A 20,176-nucleotide genomic window follows, 5' to 3' on the forward strand; every position below is an offset into this window, starting at 1 on the left:
GCACTTCAGGACCAAGAGATTAATCCCTGCCATGGTAATTCAACAAATGGGGAGATGCTGTAATCTGGAGCTCCCAGTGGGGAGCTGTGCTCGCAGGAAGCACATTTTGGAAAGTTGCAGGCTACATGACCATGATTTGCCACGGTGCCCTCCCCTGGAAGCAATGCCCCGCATTGGGAGCGCTGGATTGCAGAACTTCCCAATCCCCCCCCCCCCCGCCATCGCCACCATAAAGTAATGTGCCAATGTCTGCCCATAATGTAGGCTTCCCCAGTACAGTGGTTAGCTATGTACAATTTATTTTTATGCTTTCTGCCCAAGGAGGTTGGCATGCAGTTACAAAATTCCAGCAAAGCATTTCAAACTTCTCAACCAGAAAATCATCAACTTGCGCTTGAAGTCTCAGGGTCTAGCTTTTATACTGTGGATCACAGCACTGTAAAACGACTGTTTCCATAGTAACAGAGTCCTGCAGGTCCCATTGGCAGGTACCCCATGAAACTCATTGCCAGCTTTTTAGCATTTAAATACTTACAGCTGAATTCAGTAGTGCATTGGTGAATCCTAGGAGGCAGAAGGTCACTGAGGAAGGCTGAAAGACTACTTCAATGTTTTCAAACTCGGAAAAATAGGGTTATTCTTTAGTATGTAACCAGTGATCTCACTAGGATCACTTTTCTTGGGCAACAATTACATGCTTAATAATGGTCCTCTTAGTACTAAGGGCTAGCTCTCACTGCTTCGGTGTCCAAAGACAGGGAACGGTTATACTATCGTCTTGTACAGATGAAATGATGTGAACTGATTAATGGACGTAAACAAAGAATTTAAAGTACTACAGGAGGCCAGGGACAATAACATGAATGTGACAGAAGAAAAGTTTAAATGACTGAACAGATTAGGAAACAAAATGAGAGAAAAGAGCGAGCAAAATCCAGTATCTCCATGTCTTCTTGATTCTGTTATCTATTACGGTGAGAATCCTTCGCCAATTTGGTCAAATGCACAGTCTGTTCCGAACAATAAACTTCACAAGCTCTACCAGGGGCTGAAGAGATCTGGACCCAGTCCAAAATTTGGTCAGAGTCCCAGACTCGGTCCTGGTCACTCATGGGCACACAGGTCACACTTCTGAATCCTTGGTGCCCAGGAAAGCAGATGTTACTTCCCTGACTGTTCCATCACTAATGACTGCATCTTCATTGGTCAGTTTCCCCCACTTTGGCTCCTGCCCGCGAGCAGACCAGAAAAATAGGCTTAAAAAAAAGGTTTTCCCTTCGTACCTCTAGCGTGGTGACTTGTGCTGAAGCGACTAACAGATAACTTAAAATATAGATTCCGAGAATTGTACCACTCGGTTTACACGCTGTGCAATTACCTGTACCAATATATGTAAACAGCATTAGTCACTATGAAAGCTGCCATCATTACCTAAATCAGCAAAGGCTCCTCTAAATAAAGTGTGCTCATTCGGAAATACAGCTTCAGATTTCTCCTTGGAGATATAAAGAACCACAGAGGTAAATAACAACCGCAGAGCAAACTTGGCAGTTCAGGGCAAACTTGCTGCATGGGACGTGTGAGTTGTTAATGGACGGCAGGCATGGTCTGTTTTTTTGCATGACCTTGGGTGTGGATTCTGGGATGAATATTTACTTCATTGCCTTTTAACTTTCAGGCCTCAGGACCACATTTGCGATAGGTTATAAACCCAATTTGGAGATAGAGCTTGGCAGATTCACCCACACTTCGGATGTCATCTGGATCTGAAGTCCAAGTTATATACCAAGCATGGCATCAATTTCAGATCCTCCACAATTTACACATGTCCCAATCTCCACACTTGCTTTTTCTGCTTCTCAGTTAGTTCTCAGCACCTTCCCACACCTCTGCTGACTTAGTCTTCCATTACTACCTGTAGTGTTTAGTACAAATTAGAACTAAAATACATCCTCTGTTTTCTGCAGGGCTGACTTTATAGTCAGCAATACACAGCTACCCAGAACAATGGGTTCCAGTCTGGGTTCTAAGAAACTACAGACCCTGAAACTTTCAGTCTTTTCCCTTTCCCTTGACCCCAATAGCAGATTAAAAATCTCACTCATGACCTCCTATTCCACATACCGACATCTACAGACACAGATGTAAAGAGACTCAAGCCGTCTAGATTTGCACGCGCAACAAGAAAAATGCAGTCAGGACGCTTACATTAATGTTTCAAACACATGTTCACAACTTTAGTTCGTCAATGCTTACTCAATTTGTTGGTTCAATCACAGCACAGTCCGTAGGTTTAACAGCCAATAAACGTTGGACAGCCAAGTGCGTAAAGTAATTCAGCAAATATCTGATGAATTCTGCAGCAACGTCCATCTATTTTATTCCTTTCTAAAAAAAACCAAAAATGGATGTGCAATAAATATGAAAAGTATTGAAAGCAAGCCAACAAATCACAAAATGCTTTTCACAGTCTGTAAATCTTTCAGCCTCCCTTCTCCCATGCATTTACCATCCACAACTGTATTTTAAAAAAAGACACCACAAATTTTCATTTAATTAACTTCGGGAAAGGTTTCTAATCAATCAGACTTCCATATAACACATTGTCTATTGACAAATTAATTCAGCCCATTCGCTGCTGGACCGGTTCACCACCAAATTATTCACGCTAATGATTGCAATTTCCCCCCCCCCCGAGGTGTCCAGTTTTCAAACAGATAGCTTTAGGCTAAAAAAAAAAACCAATTTGAATTTCAGTGACTTTAGATTTCAGGAACAGTCTCTTTCAAATGCTAACATTTTTATAATTTACTTCTATATCTGCCCTATTAATCACAAGTGAAAGTCTATAACTAAATCAAAGAGGTTGGCTTTCTGATACAATTAATTTAGCAACAAGATAGGGTCTGGGCTCATCACTAAGTCAGCTTAGCATCAGGCTGATCAATCAATCATCAGTTCCAATGACAGGCCTGCTCTGAAATGCAATCTGCTTTTAATCTTAACAGATTCAGACAAACCGAGCATTTCCAACCGTGTTTTGCTCTATAACTGATCAAGTTGCTTGTGTCCATTACTTGGCTTTAATATTGCGTTCAAAATCATTTTCAATAAAAACGGCAAGCGGAAAAAGTACCAGAAATTAAAGAAAATAATTGTCGCGCCAACAACATAACGTGCCTACATGACGGAGCATGATGGTGGAACGAACTGGTGCGATAAAGCACAGCACAAGAACATAGATTCCACACTGCACCTGCTCCATCGAGTTCCAAATCTAGATTCCAACCTCGGGAGGCCCTGGGAATTCAAGCACCTCTTTATGGAGGTGGGGGGAGAGAAGAAGAGGAAACTCATTACGTGTGGAATCAAGGCGGCAAATTGGCCTCCTGTATCTCGGTGGACAGTCGAGCCAGTGCCTCAGTGTGCTGCATCACCTGTCTGTCACACATGTAGAAAGTAGTTTGTTTTATAGTCAAATCGCATTTTTGCTTAGCCCCATATGACTACCCCAATATACTAGAGTCTGCCAAAAGAACCAAGACAGCAGTACATGATAGTAAAATGAAAGCATGTATGAAAATATTGCTGCTCACAAAAAGCTTCAATAGACTTCTGTTAAATAGGAAATAAAAGTTAGAACTTCAAGCATAACTTCGCATCAATCACTACGTAATATCATACTAAGTAGCCCTCCATAGCAATGTAGTATTCATTTTTAGAGATTTCCCTACAGAAATATGCTATGCTTTGGCCAAATTCCTTTGTGTAATGTTTCATTTTACAGTAAACTCTCGGTAAAGTACACCGCTTGGTTTATAAGGCACCCGTGTAATGCAAATGTCAATCGACACACTGAAGTGTGGCCCATTTCATTGCTGACAATACACAACATGAACTTGCATTTATTTAGGGCTTTAACATAGTCCCAAGGCGCTTCACAGGAGCGTTATCAAACTAAATTTGACACCGAGCCATACAAGGAGATATTGGACAGGTGATCAAAAGCTTGGTCAAAGAGGTAGGTTTTAAGGAGCGTCTTAAAGGAGGAAAGAGAGGTAGAGGGGTTTAGGGAGGGAATTCCAAATCTCAGGGCCCAGGTAGCTGAAGGTACGGCTGCCAATGGTGGAGCAAAAAAAAACAAAAATCGGGGGATGCGCAAGAGGCAAAAATTGAAGGCACACAGAGATCTCTGAGGGTTGTAGGAAGTTAGAGAGATAGAGAGGGGCGAGGGGTTTGAAAACAAGGAAGAGAATTTTAAAATTGAAGCGTTGCTGTACCAGGAGCCAATGTAGGTCAGCAAGCACAGGGGTGATGGGTGAACAGGACTTGGTGCGAGTTAGGGCACGGGCAGCAGAGCGTTAGATGGGCTCAAAGTTTACAGAAGGTGCAAGGTGGAAGGCCGGCCAGGACAGCATTGGAATAGTCGAGTCTAGAGGTAACAAATGCGTGGATGGTGGTTTTAGCAGCAGATAGGCTGAGGCAAGGGTGGAAACGGGTGATGTTAGAGAGGTGAAAATAGATGGTCTTGGTGATGGAGAGGATATGGGGTCGAAAGCTCAGCTCAGGGTCAAATAGGACGCCAAGGTTATGAACTGTCTGGTTCAGCCTCAGACAATGGCCAGGGAGAGGGATGGAGACAGTGGCCGGGATCGTACCTGAAGAGGCGCGTTGAGGGCGGGCGTGCTGCCTTTTGGGTTCTAGTCCCGCCCCTAGCAACGTCCGACACACAGATGCTATTTTGCATCAATTGGCCTTGCTAAGCCCACCCTGCGGGCTTGCCGGCCAATTTTAAGAGAAAGCTGGTGCCAGATGACGTCAGTTGATGACGCATCATCAGCCAGTTTTCTTAAAGGGGCCACCGCCATTTTTTTTACATGATTTTTTTCAGTGTTTGACAGCATTGAGGTGCTGCAAACACCGACAATCACTGTACAAAGGTGAGCCCTTGAACCCAGGCTCTCCAATGACCCTCTCCTTAGGCTAAAACAGATGGCAGTTGCAGGTGAGGTTACAGAAGCGATCTGTCACTGGTAAGAGAGGTTCTCCCAATGAGGTGGGACTACACAAACACTTCACAGCTTGTCACGTACAGAAGATTCTAAACACATTAAAAATGACTTTCCCAACATTTTCTTACCTCTGCAACTCACCAGTGTCCCATTGGATCCTTCACACCACTTCTGCAGCCGTCATCTAACATTACAGTAGACCCACAGCACGCCACACTTACCCTGGCGGGGTTTCCCGATGTCGGGAAGCCCGCAGTAGAATTGTTAAAATGGGAAAAAGCCTCTTAACTGCCTGTTAACTACCTGCTAATAAGCAGTTAAGTGGCTATAATCCTCTTCCTGCCGCTAGGAGTCGGGTCCCTGCGCAAATCGGGGACTCAACTCCCAGGAAAATTGATTGGAGGTGGGTTGGAAGCGGGTTCGGGACCCGCTGCCAATCTTTTTGATTTTGCCAGCAGTCCCGCCTCCAAACCCGACCCAGTGGCTAGGGAATGAAGTTTGTGGTGGACACGGTTTGTAGTAGACACTGCCCTACCAAACCCCAGAGTACTAAATTGCCAAAGGTCCCAACCTCTTCCATGGCACCTTGTCCCGTGGCACCTTGTCCCACATACTGTAAACAATCAAAATCAAAATCAAAAGGAAACTAATTTTAAAAAGAACACTGGAGCTAAAGAGTGGGTTCAAGCTGGTTTACCTCATTAGACTCCCTTATAATGTAGATAAGAATTTCATTGCTTTGTTGGCATTACATGCAACATACAATTAATCAGCAAAATGATTGAAAAATAGTCAGTGAGGGGTCGCTGATTCCAAGAGTATTCTTGGGGTGGGGGGGTGGAATTCAAACAATCTTCTACTAACATCAAATTTTAACTAGAACTAAAATAAGTTCAGTTCAATCTAGAACTCTGGTTTTCCTGTTGCAGAATTAACAGTACAAGCTAAAAAAAAATGTCAGCTATCTTATAGCAAATACAGCTCCAGCTATTGGGTTAAGTTACAAAGATACGAGCGTCAAGAGGAGATCCAGGTAGGGAGGGAGGGGAGAGGTGCTAATCAAGTGTGATGCAGAATAAGGCATTGTATAAAATGGTTCTTTTGCTTCCCCCTTATGCTAAAGACAATAGAATGAGTGTGTGCGCAAGAGAAAATGTGTGTGTGTGTATGTGTGCGAGAGAGAGTGTGTGTGTGTGTGTGTGTGTGTGTGTGTGTGTGTGTGTGTGTGTGTGTGTGTGTGTGTGTGTGAGAGAGAGAGAGAGAGAGAGAGAGAGAGAGAGAGTGTGCGAGTGCGAAAGAGTGTGCGAGTGCAGGCACGAGAGTGCATGCACGCAAGAAAGAGAACAGGGAGAAAAATAAAAGCCTTTTTATATTTTTGATCTTAGGATATGGGTGACGCAGGCATGGTCTCATTTGTTGCCCATACCTAGTTGCCTTGAGTGGTGGACCTTCTCATTGATGCACTGCAGTCCCTTGGCTGACAGTACTGGTGTTGGGTAGGAAATTCCAGGGCTTTGACTCGGCAGCAATGAAGGAACGGCGCTCTAAGTCCAAGTCAGGTTGGTGTGGGACCTGAAGGGAACTTTGGAGGCGATGCTGTTCCTGTGGCATAGCTGGTGTTGTCGTTCTCAGTGGGTAGAGGGCGGGTTGCTGGGAGATGCTGTTGAAGCAAGCTTGGTGGCTTGCTGCTGTTACAGAGGGCTTTGTAACATTATTAAAACATCTCAAACTAATTCATGCATTGCTTTTTTTTTTTTTTTTTTTTTTTTTTTGAGTGCAGTGACTGTTACGTAGGCTCAGTTATTTGCGAAAGGTCTTTATAATTTGTGTTAGCTGACACCAAGAGACGTTAAACATGAAACCAATTGCAATATCACACCTGACCAAGAAGCAATCTTAATTTGCACAACAGAACTAACCAAAGCTAAAGATATCACGTCTTAAATTTACAAGTACACATCAGTACCATTTTCTAGCAAAACCTATTCCGGAAGGATAGGGATCAAGTATTTTTTAAAAAATTTATACACAGTAACGGCATTTTAAAATGTATGCCAAATAATGATTTAAACTGGTGAACATTTTCAAACAGGCATTTTTTGTTGTTGCAGAAATTAATGATGTATGAGAAGGGGGATTGATTAGCTCTTCTGGAGGTTGTCTCCAATCAGATAGCATCTGCTCTCAGTTCTCCTACATTACGGAAACTCGCGGCGACACCTGGTATTTCTAGTGCCTGGGAGTATCAGATCTGAAATAGTAATGTTACTTTCTCAAGGCGCATTTGCCTCACTGTCAACTGCCAATGCGAGGTTTTTGTGGGTCTTCTGTCTGGCTGTTGGAACACCTAGGTCCCCCGTGTGCGCTACACGATATGTGGAGCTGGTTCACTGCACCACCGAGATGCGAGTTTCACATTCCAAAGACTTGCAGGCATTCATAAAATATCTTTCACACTCCAAATCACATTGTGATACCTGAAATTTTCAAAACGCATTTGGATGCCATGGCACTGGGATCTTTGGTCAACGTGCGGAACAGTGTGCTTCCATTTCTGGGTATTCTGCGGCGAGTGTCTCACCGCCTGACTTCCCAAATCCCTATCCACCACCTACAAGGCACAAGTCAGGAGTGTGATGGAATACTCTCCACTTGCCTGGATGAGTGCAGCTCCAAAACTAAAGAGGCTCAACACCATCCAGGACAAAGCAGCCCACTTGATCTGCACCCCATCCACCACCTTAAACATCCACTCCTTCTACCACCGGCACAACGCGGCTGCAGTGTGTACCATCTCCAAGATGCACTGCAGCAGCTCGCCAAGGCTTCTTCGACAGCACCTCTCCAACCCGCCACCTCTTCCACCTAGAAGGACAAGGGCAGCAAGTGCGTGGGAACATCACCACCTTTTAGCTGCGCGGCCACGCAGTGCTCTGTAGCTCCCGCAGAGCTGGCTCACCGGCTTTTAAAATGCGGTATTTTGACTGGGCAGCAAACCAAAAAAAAATTAAAGGGAACACTGATCACCACCACCTCCAAGTTCCCCTCCAAGTCACACACCAACCTGACTTAGAAGTATATCGCCATTCCTTCATCGCCGCTGGGTCAAAATCGCGGAACTCCCTACCTAACAGCACTGTGGGAGTACCTTCACCAAATGGACTGCAGCGGTTCAAGGCAGCGGCTCAGCACCACCTTCTTGAGGGCAAGTAGGGATGAGCAATAAATGCTGGCCATGCCAGCGACGCCCACATCCCATGAATGTATATATATATTTTTTTTAAATATATATATACACACACACACATAAACGGATATCATTTTGCTGTCACTCCCGTTGGACCCAATTGCAAGCTAAAGGGGGCTTTAAAGCACAGTACCATAGAACACAGGAAAGTGATGGTAAAAATTACACCATGATATTTCTAATGCTCTTGGAAGCTGTGTCTCCCTCAGCTATGCTTAACAAAAGAAATGATACACCTACATATTTGAAATTTTCAACAGCAACCCAGGATCCCATGGTGTTTCAGCCTAGCTAGTTTCAAGCCTGTAGATTAATAATCCATGAACCTCCAAGTAGGTGAAAACGGCTTTGTTTTATGTCAAGGCATTAGATACGAGACTCCCAAAGCAAGCGCTCTACTCGGAGCTCCGACACGGCAAGAGAGCCCCAGGTGGGCAGAGGAAACGCTTCAAGCACATCCTCAAAGCCTCCTTGAAAAAGTGCAACATCCTCACCGACACCTGGGAATCTCTGGCCCGAGACCGCACAAAGTGGAGGAGAAGCGTCCAGGAAGGCGCCGAACACCTCGAGTCTCTTCGCTGAGAACAAGCGGAAGCCAAGCGCAGGCAGCGCACGTCAACCCAAGCACCCCACCCACCCGCCCCTTCAACCACCGTCTGCCTCAGAGAAGTAATGTGCAAGAACAAATTGCTGTGGTAAGGGTAGGCAAAGATGTTGAAGTAAAGCCAATTCACCTACAGGATAAATGGTTAAAAACGGAGACCATGTGGACTTGGAAGGCTGAATTTTGCGGGCGCTCAGAGGGTGGGTTCGGAGATGGGCCAGCTGTCAAAATAGCAAAGATTGACAGCAGGTAGGGAACCCGCCTCCACACGAGTCTCCCTGGTGTTGGGTTTGTCGGCGTTGAACAGACCCAACACCAAGCGGCAGGGGAGGCAATTCACATCATTAAATGGGTTGTTAACATCCAATTAACTGTTCTTTTAAGCCTACATTTTAATTTTATGTGCGCCCCCCACGGGTTACCCGCTGCTCGGGGAACACGTCAGCTCAGCATGTCGTGAGTGGATTCAGCATTGAATTATCTCATGACCTGACAGCTGCCAAAGTTGTATGAAAGATCCCATGTTACAGCCCTTGTCCAGTCTTTTCCCACCTACATTCGCGACTCTTCCGACGCCCTCCGTCACTAACAGTTTCCAGTTTCCTGGCCCCAACCGTCTCCTTTTCACCATGGACGTCCAATCCCTCTACAACTCCATCCCCCACCAGGATGGCCTGAGGGCGCTCCGCTTCTTTCTTGAACAGAGGCCCAACCAGTCCCCATCCACCACTACCCTCCTCCGCCTGGCTGAACTTGTTCTCACATTGAACAACTTCTCCTTTGACTCCACTCACTTCTTCCAAATTAAAGGTGTTGCTATGGGAACCTGCATGGGCCCTAGCTATGCCTGCCTTTTCATGGGATATGTGGAACACTCTTTGTTCCAGTTCTACTCAGGTCCCCTCCCTCGCCTCTTTTTTCGGTACATCGATGACTGTATCGGTGCAGTTTCTGCTCTCGCCCTGAACTAGAGAAGTTCATTCGCTTTACTTCCAATTTCCACCCATTCCTCATCTTCACATGATCCATCACCGACTCTTCCCTTCCTTGACTTCTCCGTCTCCATTTCTGACGATCGGCTTTTGACAAACATCCACTACAAGCCCACCGACTCCCACAGCTACCTGGACTACACTTCCTCCCACCCCGCTTCCTGTAAGGACTCTATTCCATTCTCCCAGTTTCTCCGTCTCCGCCGCGTCTGTTCCGACGATGCCACCTTCCATACCAGTGCTTCCGACATGTCTTCCTTTTTCCTCAACCGAGGATTCCCCTCTACTGTGGTTGACTGTGTCCGTTCCATTTCCAGCACTTCTATTCTCATCCCTTCCCCTCCCTCCCAGAACCATGATAGGGTTCCCCTTGTCCTCACCTTTCACCCCACCAGCCTTCCCTTTGTCCTCACCTTTCACCCCACCAGCCTCCACATTCAACGGATCATCCTCCGCCATTTCCGCTACCTCCAACGTGATCCCACCACCAAACGCATCTTCCCCTTTCAGCATTCCGAAGGGACCGCTCCCTCCGTGACACCCTGGTCCACTCCTCAATCACCCCCAACAGCCCTTCCCCTTTGCCTGGCACCTTCCCATGCAAGCACAGGAGATGCAACACATGCCCTTTTACTTCCTCCCTTCCCACTGTCCAGGGCCCCAAACACCCCTTCCAGGTGAAACAGCGATTTACTTGTACTTCTTGCAATCTAGTATACTGTATTTGCTGCTCACGATGCGGTCTCCTCTACATTGGGGAGACGAAACGCAGATTGGGCGACCGCTTTGCGGAACACCTCCGCTCAGTCCATAAGGGTGACCCTGAGCTTCCGGTCACCTGTCACTTTAATTCACCGCTTCACTCCCGCTCTGATCTCTCTGTCCTCGGCCTATTACACTGTTCCAATGTAGCTCAACGTAAGCTCGAGGAACAGCACCTCATCTTTCGATTAGGCACTTTACAGACTTCTGGACTCAACATCGAGTTTAACAATTTCAAACTATAACCCCTGCCCCCATTTTTCATGCTGTATAATTTTGTCATTCCCATTTGCAACATTTTATCTTTCCTGCCTCTTACAAAAGTACAGTATGTTCCTTCAATTCCTAACCCCCCCCCCCCGTCTCTGCACCTGCTTAATATCTGTTACATCTCCAGCTTTTTCCAGTTCTGATGAAGGGTCCCAGACCTGAAACGTTAACTCTGTTTCTCTCTCCACGGATGCTGCCTGGCCTGCTGAGTGTTTCCAGCGTTTTCTGTTGTTATTCCATGTTACAGCTGTTCACGTTCAAAGCTCAGAAACGGTTGGTTATTGCATTAGGAAGACATATTGGGGGAGAAATTGAGTATAGCCCCGTTTGGGGCGCCAGCCTCGCCAGGGCGCTAAAAGTAGCGCCCCGGAAACATTCGCGCCCCCGCACCGGAAATTGAGTGGTTGCGCCCCAAAGGGAAGCGCGGCGTTACTGGAGGCACCCCGCATCCCTCTTGGGGCGCTGTGAGTGAATATCGTGGCGCAACGTGCCGCAGCGCCACACGCTGCGGCACGTCGCGCTGCGGTATTGCAGACCTTCCTCCCCTTCTTAAAGTAGAGGGGCCTTGTGCAGCGCGATCTGGGGCCCAGCTGGGCCCCCGAGGATCAGGAGTGCAGGCAAAAGAGCCCGGCACCGAAGAGAAACTCTTGGAGCGCAGCCGGCACTCCGCGGGGGTGGGGAGGGGGGGGGGGGGGGGGGTGTTCAGGAGGCCGGGGACGGGAGCTCAGGCAGGTGGCCAACAACAAAAATGGCCGCCCCGCACCTCGCCTTTAACTTGCGCCTCCTTGGCTGCAGGTAGGCCCCCCTTAACCCGTCGGACATAGCGCCCGGCGGTAAATCAGGGGGCGCTGCCAAATATCGCGGCCGGGGCGTCAGCGGGGCGCTGCGCACACCAATGACATCATCGGCAGCGGCACAGCGCTAACGGTTAGCGCCACCACTAACGTCCCGCGGAATTTAGCGGGAGGCGTGGGCAGTGCCGTGCCCGGGCGCCAGTTGGCTTGAGACCCACTTAGCGCCCTCTTAAGGCGCTAACGGGTGGCGCAACCTACTGTATTTCTCCCCCATTGAGCTTTCTGCAGCTTGCAAGTGTTTTGAGCCAACTCTCTATCCAGCGCCACCTCACTGGAACAACTACTCTCACCATTACCAGATCGCTTCTGTCATCTCAACCTCACCTGCCATCTATTCCACCCTTACGTCTCAGCATTCACTACAACTCACTAAGCCACTTCCAAAGGAGCACACAAATCTGTCCAAGAACACAAAGTGCTGAAAATAAAGGTTTCAATGTTTGACACCACATTACCAGAAACTTCACATGAACATTGATTAAACCACTCAAGCGCCTACCCTTGTGTGTTGTTAGTTGGTATGCTTGCAGTAGGATGAGGGAGAGTGCGCGGGGTGGCTAGTGAGATGGGGAAGTGATGATGTAGATAGAGACCGATTGTACAATATCTGCAGGTACTGAAAGGAGGCCAGAGACTGATAAAAGATCTAAAACACAATGAGACGTCATATCATCAGTCTCTGGATGCTGCGTCTTTCAGTAATCCCCTCAGAGATTAGGTTGAAAAAAAGGTTTGATGTAAAAAAAGAAAAAAAAAAAAAAAAAATCGGTGCCCTTTACTGTGTTTAGTTGCTCTCCAAGACAGCTTTCAGTTAAAAGTCTGTATCCCAGAGTGCTTTACATATCACATCTCAATGAGTCAAGAAAACCAACATCGCTGGTTGCTGCTAATCGAGGTCACACTAAACCCTCCTGTGGCAGAGTGTCAACAGCAACTTGCATTTATATAGCGCCTTTAATGTAGTAAAAACATCAAGGCGCTTCACAGGAGCATCGTCAGACAAAATTTGACACCGAGCCACAAAGAGATATTACAACAGGTGAACAAAAGCTTGATCAAAGAGCTAAGTTTTAAAGGAGTGACTGAAAGGAGAGGTGGAGGGGTTTCGGGAGGGAATTCCAGAGTTTAGGGCCCAGACAGCTGAAGGCACGGCCACCAGTGGTGGAACGATAAAAATCAGGGATGTGCAAGAGGCCAGAATTGGAGGAGCGCAAGGATCTCGAAGGGTTGCAGGAGGTTACAGAGATAGGGAAGGGCGCGGGATTTGAAAACGTGAGAATTTCAAAATGGGGGCGTTTTCGGCGCGGGTTCCATGTACGTCGGCGAGCACAGGGGTGATGGGTGATGGACTTGGTGCGAGTTAGGATACAGGCAAAAGTTTTTCGTTGTACCATGATGGGGTCTGAAAAACACAACTGAGGCAAACGTAATACTTCCCTCCCCCTCCCCCACCAACAACCACTCCGCCCACCCCCACACCCCCCAGCTAACTCTGCAAAATAATCTCTCACCGAGAGGTTTTTCCTTTATTTGTTTATGAAGAAGGTAGCTCAGCTGATGGTTAATTATCCTCACAGCTTAGAGAGAAGAATGGACGAGACACGAGAAGGCAAAGCTCCCTGCTACAGACAGCAGTACTCATCAACTGCACAGACACGGAAAGATATTTCTGATCTGAAGAGACAAGGACAGAGAATCAGAGTCAACTTATCAATCCTGACAGCACCACCTCCTGCAGCATGCTCTACCACAACAGCACAGGGCAGCAATGTATCGTTAGCGGTTTCCCGAGACACAAGACAACAGTAGGCTTCTGTAAATTGCGTTTCAAACCTTCTGTACATTGAGCAATGACAACACTAGGAGGCCCTTTATTCCATTTCTGTTCAGAGAGTGTCTGCTGGCACATTTAGAGCTCATCAGGGCAGTTACCCTGGAACTCAATCACACAGGCCATCACTAAATGTTCCACATCGGCTTCTGAAGTGGGTTTAAAATCAGCCCAGCAGGGCCCACGGAAAGACAGATAACACTCAATCTTTGGAATGATCTTTCTAACTATGTGTTGGTTTTCTCCTGTGTGCCCAGCAGCTGAACTCCACTCAGTGAACTTGAACTGAAGCTGCCTCGTGACATCAGGAAGTCAGACTGACAGTACGGTATCAGATTACAAACAACTGACACCAGCTGAATAGTTTTGATGGTTTTGAGGAAATGAAAGGAGCCGTGGTAAATAATTCTGAGGACCAAAGGAAGCTGTAAGGGGATATTGAAAAGATTGTGGGATGGGCAAAAAGTGGTCAATGGAATTCAATGGGAGTAAATGGGATGGTGGTACATTTTAGCGAAATAAAAGTGAATGGGGGATGCTTGTGTAATGCATGGATCTACAGCCAGAAGGAGAGCAGCGTCTGGCTTGTGCAACATTTCAATGGCTATGTTGTTGCCGGGCCCTTCAGTTTGGGTCTATTTTGATCCTTTTCCCATTTAAAGGCATGCTGACTTCATGGAAAAAAATTTGGGGCATTGTGAAACTACATGATCACTTTATTTGTATTATTATCATTGCACCCCATACTGCTTCCAGCTGTCAGGAACTGTGCCTCAGCACTGCATGGACTCTGCAATTGCCAACATCAAATACGGAAAACTCAACGGTCAGATGTCTCTGCAATTAAGGCAAATAAACTACAAAACTTATTTTTCAATTCTTGGCTGGACATCTGGATTTCTTCCCCTCTTAGGTTTTTAGTTTGGAAAACTGGGTCAAATTTTGCCGACTTAACAATGCCCAACCCAATTTCTACACTGAAATTGATTTAGATTAAGACTGCTCCACATCTTGATGATGGGAAGCTATTGGTGCCTCAACCCCGATCTTACATAGAAACATAGAAGATAGGAGCAGGAGTAGGCCATTCGGCCCCTCGAGCCTGCTCCGCCATTTAATGAGATCATGGCTGATCATCCAAACTCAGTACCCTGTCCCTGCCTTCTCCCCATATCCCTTTAGCCTTAAGAAATATATCTAACTCCTTCTTGAATATATTTAATGAATTGGCCTCAACTGCCTTCTGTGGTAGAGAATTCCACAGATTCTCTGGCGACCATGTGTGCAAGAAATGCATCCAGCTGCAGCTACTTGTAGACCGCATTGCGGCGCTCAAGCTGCGAGTGGATGAGTTTTGGAGCATGCGTGATGCTGAGAGGGTCGTGGATAGCACGTTTAGCGAGTTGTTCACGCCGCAGGGTAGGGCTGCACAGGCAGAAAGGAATTGGGTGACCATCAGGTGGAGCAACAGAGGCAGGCAGGAAGTGCAGGGGCCCCCTGCGGACATCCCCCTTTCAAACAGGTATACCAAGTTGGATACTGTTGAGGGGGATGACTCACCAGGGGAAGGTAGCAGCAGCCAGCTTCCTGGCACCAGGGACGCTTCTGCTGCTCAGAAAGGGAGGAAAAAGAGTGGGAGAGCAATAGTGGTAGGGGATTCTATCGTAAGGGGAACAGATAGGCGTTTCTGTGGCCGCAAACGTGACTCCAGGATGGTTTGTTGCCTCCCTGGGGCCAGGGTGATGGATGTCACTGAGCGGCTACAGGGCATTCTTAAGGGGGAGGGTGAGCAGGCAGAGGTCGTGGTCCACATTGGGACCAACGACATAGGTAGGAAGGGGGATGAGGTCCTGCATCAAGAATTTAGGGAGCTAGGTAGAAGATTAAAAAACAGGACCTCAAAGGTTGTAATCTCTGGATTACTCCCAGTGCCACGTGCTAGTGAGTATTGGAATAGGAGGATAGAACAGATGAATGCGTGGCTAAAGAGTTGGTGCAGGAGGGAGGGTTTTAGTTTCCTGGATCACTGGGCCTGCTTCTGGGAAAGGTGGGACTTGTACAAGTCGGACGGGTTGCACCTGAACCAGAGCGGGACAAATATCCTTGCGGGGAGGTTTGCTAGCACTGTTGGGGGGGTTTAAACTAACTTGGCAGGGGGATGGGATACAGAGGGGAGCTGAAATAGGGGGTGATGTGCTGCCAATTATAGAGAAAAAAAACAAGTCAGCTTGGTAGACAGGGCAAATATGCAAGGGCAAGGCTGGATGGCATCTATTTTAATGCAAGGAGTCTTGCAAATAAGGTGGATGAACTGAAGGTGTTGATAAACACATGGGAGTATGATATTGTTGCTATCACGGAGACATGGTTGAGGGAGGGGCAAGACTGGCAGCTCAATATTCCGGGGTACAGAATCTTCAGGCGAGACAGAGGGGGAGGTAAGAGGAGGGGGTGTCGCAATATTAATTAAGGAGTCAATTACTGCAGTAAGGAGGGATGACATATTAGCAGGTTCCTCTAATGAGGCCATATGGGCGGAGCTTAAAAACAAAAAGGGGGCAAGCACTTTGCTGGGAGTGTACTATAGGCCTCCAAACAGTCAGGGGGAGATAGAGGAACAGATATGTAGGCAAATCTCAGAGAAATGTGCAAATAATAGGGTAATAATAATGGGGGATTTCAACTTCCCCAATATTAACTGGGATAGTCAGAGTGTGAAAGGCACAGAGGGTGTAGAATTCTTAAAGTGCATCCAGGAGAGCTTTTTGAGCCAGCATGTAGAAGGCCCTACAAGAGAGGGGGCGGTACTGGACCTAATTCTAGGGAATGTGGCCGGCCAAGTGGAAGAAGTGCTAGTAGGTGAGCACTTTGGTGACAGTGACCATAATATGGTGAGATTTAAGGTGGTCATGGAAAAGGACAGGGATGGGCCGGAAATAAAGGTTCTAAATTGGGGGAAGGCCGATTTTAATAGGATAAGGCAGGATCTGGCCAAAATAGACTGGGATCAGCTACTTGTAGGAAAATCCGCATCGGAGCAATGGGAGGCTTTCAGAAGGGAGATTGAGATCATACAATGGCAACATGTTCCCGTAAAGGTCAAGGGTGGTTCCAAAAACCACAGGGAACCTTGGATGTCAGGGGATATACGAGAATGGATTAGAAAAAAAAAGAGGGCTTTTGGCAGATACAAAAGGCTAAAGACGGAGGAAGCCCTAGGAGTACAAAAAGTGCAGGGGGATACTTAAAAAAGAAATTAGGAGATCAAGGAGGGGCCATGAAATAACACTGGCAAGCAAAATAAAGGAAAATCCTAAGATGTTTTATAAGCATATTAAGGGTAAGAGGATAACTAGGGAAAAAATAGGGCCCATTAGGGACAAAAGTGGCAATGTGTGTGTGGAGCCGGAAGATGTAGGAGGGGTTCTAAATGAATTTTTTGCATCTGTTTTCACTATGGAGAGGGACGATGTAGACATAGAAATAGGGCGGGGGGGACTGTGATATGCTCGAACATATTAACGTCGAGGGGGAGGAGGTATTGGCGGTTTTAGCAGGCCTAAAAATGGATAAATCCCCAGGCCCGGACGAAATGTATCCCAGGCTGCTGTGTGAGGCAAAGGAAGAGATTGCGGGGGCTCCAACACATATATTCAGAACCTCTCTGGCCACAGGGGATGTGCCAGAGGACTGGAGAACCGCTAATGTAGTACCATTATTCAAGAAGGGGAGTAGGGAAAAACCGGGGAACTACAGGCCAGTGAGCCTAACATCAGTGGTAGGAAAATTATTGGAAAAAATTCTGAGGGACAAAATTAGTCTCCACTTGGAGAGGCAAGGATTAATCAGGGATAGTCAACATGGCTTTGTCAAGGGAAGATCATGTCTGACAAATTTGATTGAATTTTTTGAGGGGGTGACTAGGTGTGTGGACGAGGGTAGCGCAGTGGATGTGGTATACATGGATTTCAGTAAGGCCTTCGATAAAGTCCCGCACAGGAGACTGGTCAAGAAGGTAAGAGCCCATGGAATCCAGGGTGCCTTGGCACATTGGATACAAAACTGGCTTAGTGGCAGAAGGCAGAGGGTGATGGTCGAAGGTTGTTTTTGTGACTGGAAGCCTGTGGCCAGTGGGGTACCACAGGGATCGGTGCTGGGTCCCTTGCTGTTTGTGGTCTACATTAATGACTTGGATATGAATGTAAAAGGTATGATCAGTAAGTTCGCGGATGATACAAAAATTGGTAGGGTGGTAAATAGCGAGGAGGGTAGTCTCAGTCTGCAGGACGATATAGATGGGTTGGTCAGATGGGCGGAACAGTGGCAAATGGAATTTAACCCGGAAAAGTGCGAGGTGATGCACTTTGGGGGGACTAACAAGGCAAGGGAATACACAATGAATGGTAAGACCCTAGGCAAGACGGAGGGTCAGAGGGATCTGGTTGTGCAAGTACACAGATCCCTGAAGGCGGCGGAACAGGTGGATAAGGTGGTAAAAAAGGCATATGGGATACTTGCCTTCATTAGCCGAGGCATAGAATATAAGAGCAAGGAGGTTATGATGGAGCTGTATAAAACACTGGTTAGGCCACAGCTGGAATACTGTGTGCAGTTCTGGTCGCCACACTACAGGAAGGATGTGATAGCTTTGGAGAGGGTGCAGAGGAGATTCACCAGGATGTCACCAGAGCTGGAGCGCTTCAGCTATGAAGAGAGACTGGGCAGATTGGGTTTTGTGGTGTATGTAACCTGTTCCACCTTAAGAGAACTTAAGCCTGTTCCACCTTAAGAGATGTACTACTTTCTCTGGCTGCTGTATACGTAATACCGGTGGTGACCACACCGGTATATAAGCACTGTGTAGTAATATTGTATTCAGAATAGTCCCGACCTCCAACCAGTAAAGACCTGTTGAATTTACTCTTGTAGTCTGTGTAGTAATCATCACTATAACACACAGACTTAACAGTGGCGACGAGGATGGGATACTGTTAAGTCTGTGTGTTATAGTGATAATTACTACACAGACTACAAGAGTAAATTCAACAGGTCTTTACTGGTTGGAGGTCGGGACTATTCTGAATACAATATTACTACACAGTGCTTATATACCGGTGTGGTCACCACCGGTATTACGTATACAGCAGCCAGAGAAAGTAGTACATCTCTTAAGGTGGAACAGGCTTAAGTTCTCTTAAGGTGGAACAGGTTACATACACCACAGGTTTGTTTTCCTTGGAGCAGAGGAGGCTGAGGGGGGACATGATTGAGGTGTACAAAATTATGAGGGGCATAGATAGGATGGGTACTGAGGAGCTTTTTCCCTTAGTAGAAGGGTCAATAACTAGGGGGCATAGATTCAAGGTAAAGGGCGGGAGGTTTAGAGGGGATTTGAGAAAGAACTTTTTCACCCAGAGGGTGGTTGGAGTCTGGAACTCACTGCCTGAAAGGGTTGTGGAGGCTGGAACCCTCACAACATTCAAGAAGCATTTGGATGAGCACTTGAAATGCCATAGCATACAAGGCTACGGACCAAATGCTGGAATATGGGATTAGATTAGGCAGGGCTTGATGGCCGGCGCGGACACGATGGGCCTCTATCCGTGCTGTATAACTCTATGACTCTATGAGATTCACCACTCTCTGGGTGAAGAAATTCCTCATCTCTGTCCTAAATGGCTTACCCCTTACCTTTAGACTGTGACCCCTGGTTCTGGACTCCCCCGCCATCGGGAACATCCTTCCTGCATCTAGTCTGTCCAGTCCTGTTAGAATTTTATAAGTTTCAATGAGATCCCCTCTCATTCTTCTAAACTCCAGCGAGTATAAGCCCAATCGACCCAATCTCTCCTCATAAGTCATTCCTGCCATCCCAGGTATCAGTCTGGTGAATCTTCGCTGCACTCCCTCCATGGCAAGAACATCCTTCCTCAGATAAGGTGACCAAAACTGCACACAATACTCAAGACATGGTCTCACCAAGGCCCTGTACAACTGCAGCAAGACATCCTTGTTCCTGTACTCGAATCCTCTCGCTACGAAGGCCAACATACCATTTGCCTTCTTAACCGCCTGCTGCACCTGCATGCTTACCTTCAGCGACTGGTGCACAAGGACACCCAGGTCTCGTTGCACTTCCCCTTCTCCCAATCGATTGCCGTTCAGATAATAATCTGCCTTCCTGTTTTTGCCACCAAAGTGGATAACCTCACATTTATCCACATTATACTGCATCTGCCATACATCTGCCCAATCACCCAACCTGTCCAAATCATACTGGATTTTCCAAGCCGTGTGGCAGAGTCCTGTTGATACAGGTCGAGAACAACTGGACAGTGATCCAAGTCTGTAAAGAAGAATATTAGGGCCAATATCTTGCTCCTCGGTGACCCTCAATTCCTTCCTCAGCCGTGGGAAAGCTAGGAATTTTCTCCCCAAAAGAACAATATTCCTGGGACATCGCCTCCTCATCAATGCTCCATGATTTTAACGGGCCATAATTTGCAGTAGCAGAGCATCTCAAAGGCATCTGCCGTTAATTTGACTTGTCCTTGCACATTTAGGATTCTGATAACGTTGCAGCGAAAGATACAGGGTATCTGGG

At 46.9% G+C, this 20,176-nt stretch overlaps 1 protein-coding gene across 1 annotated transcript in view; it reads right to left on the bottom strand.

The window, feature by feature from the left end:
* Nucleotides 1-20,176, bottom strand: part of disp3 (dispatched RND transporter family member 3) — a 608,183-nt gene that overhangs the window by 387,572 nt on the left and 200,435 nt on the right. The window contains exon 3 of the mRNA XM_085966861.1: nt 2,257-2,388. The gene's annotated coding sequence lies outside the window, so the exon portion shown is untranslated. The remainder of the gene's footprint in view (nt 1-2,256; nt 2,389-20,176) is intronic.

This window comes from Somniosus microcephalus, chromosome 25 (genome assembly GCF_052327205.1).
Source record: "Somniosus microcephalus isolate GS21.2 chromosome 25, FLI_Smic_1.0, whole genome shotgun sequence".
Classification (NCBI taxonomy): Eukaryota; Metazoa; Chordata; class Chondrichthyes; order Squaliformes; family Somniosidae; genus Somniosus; species Somniosus microcephalus.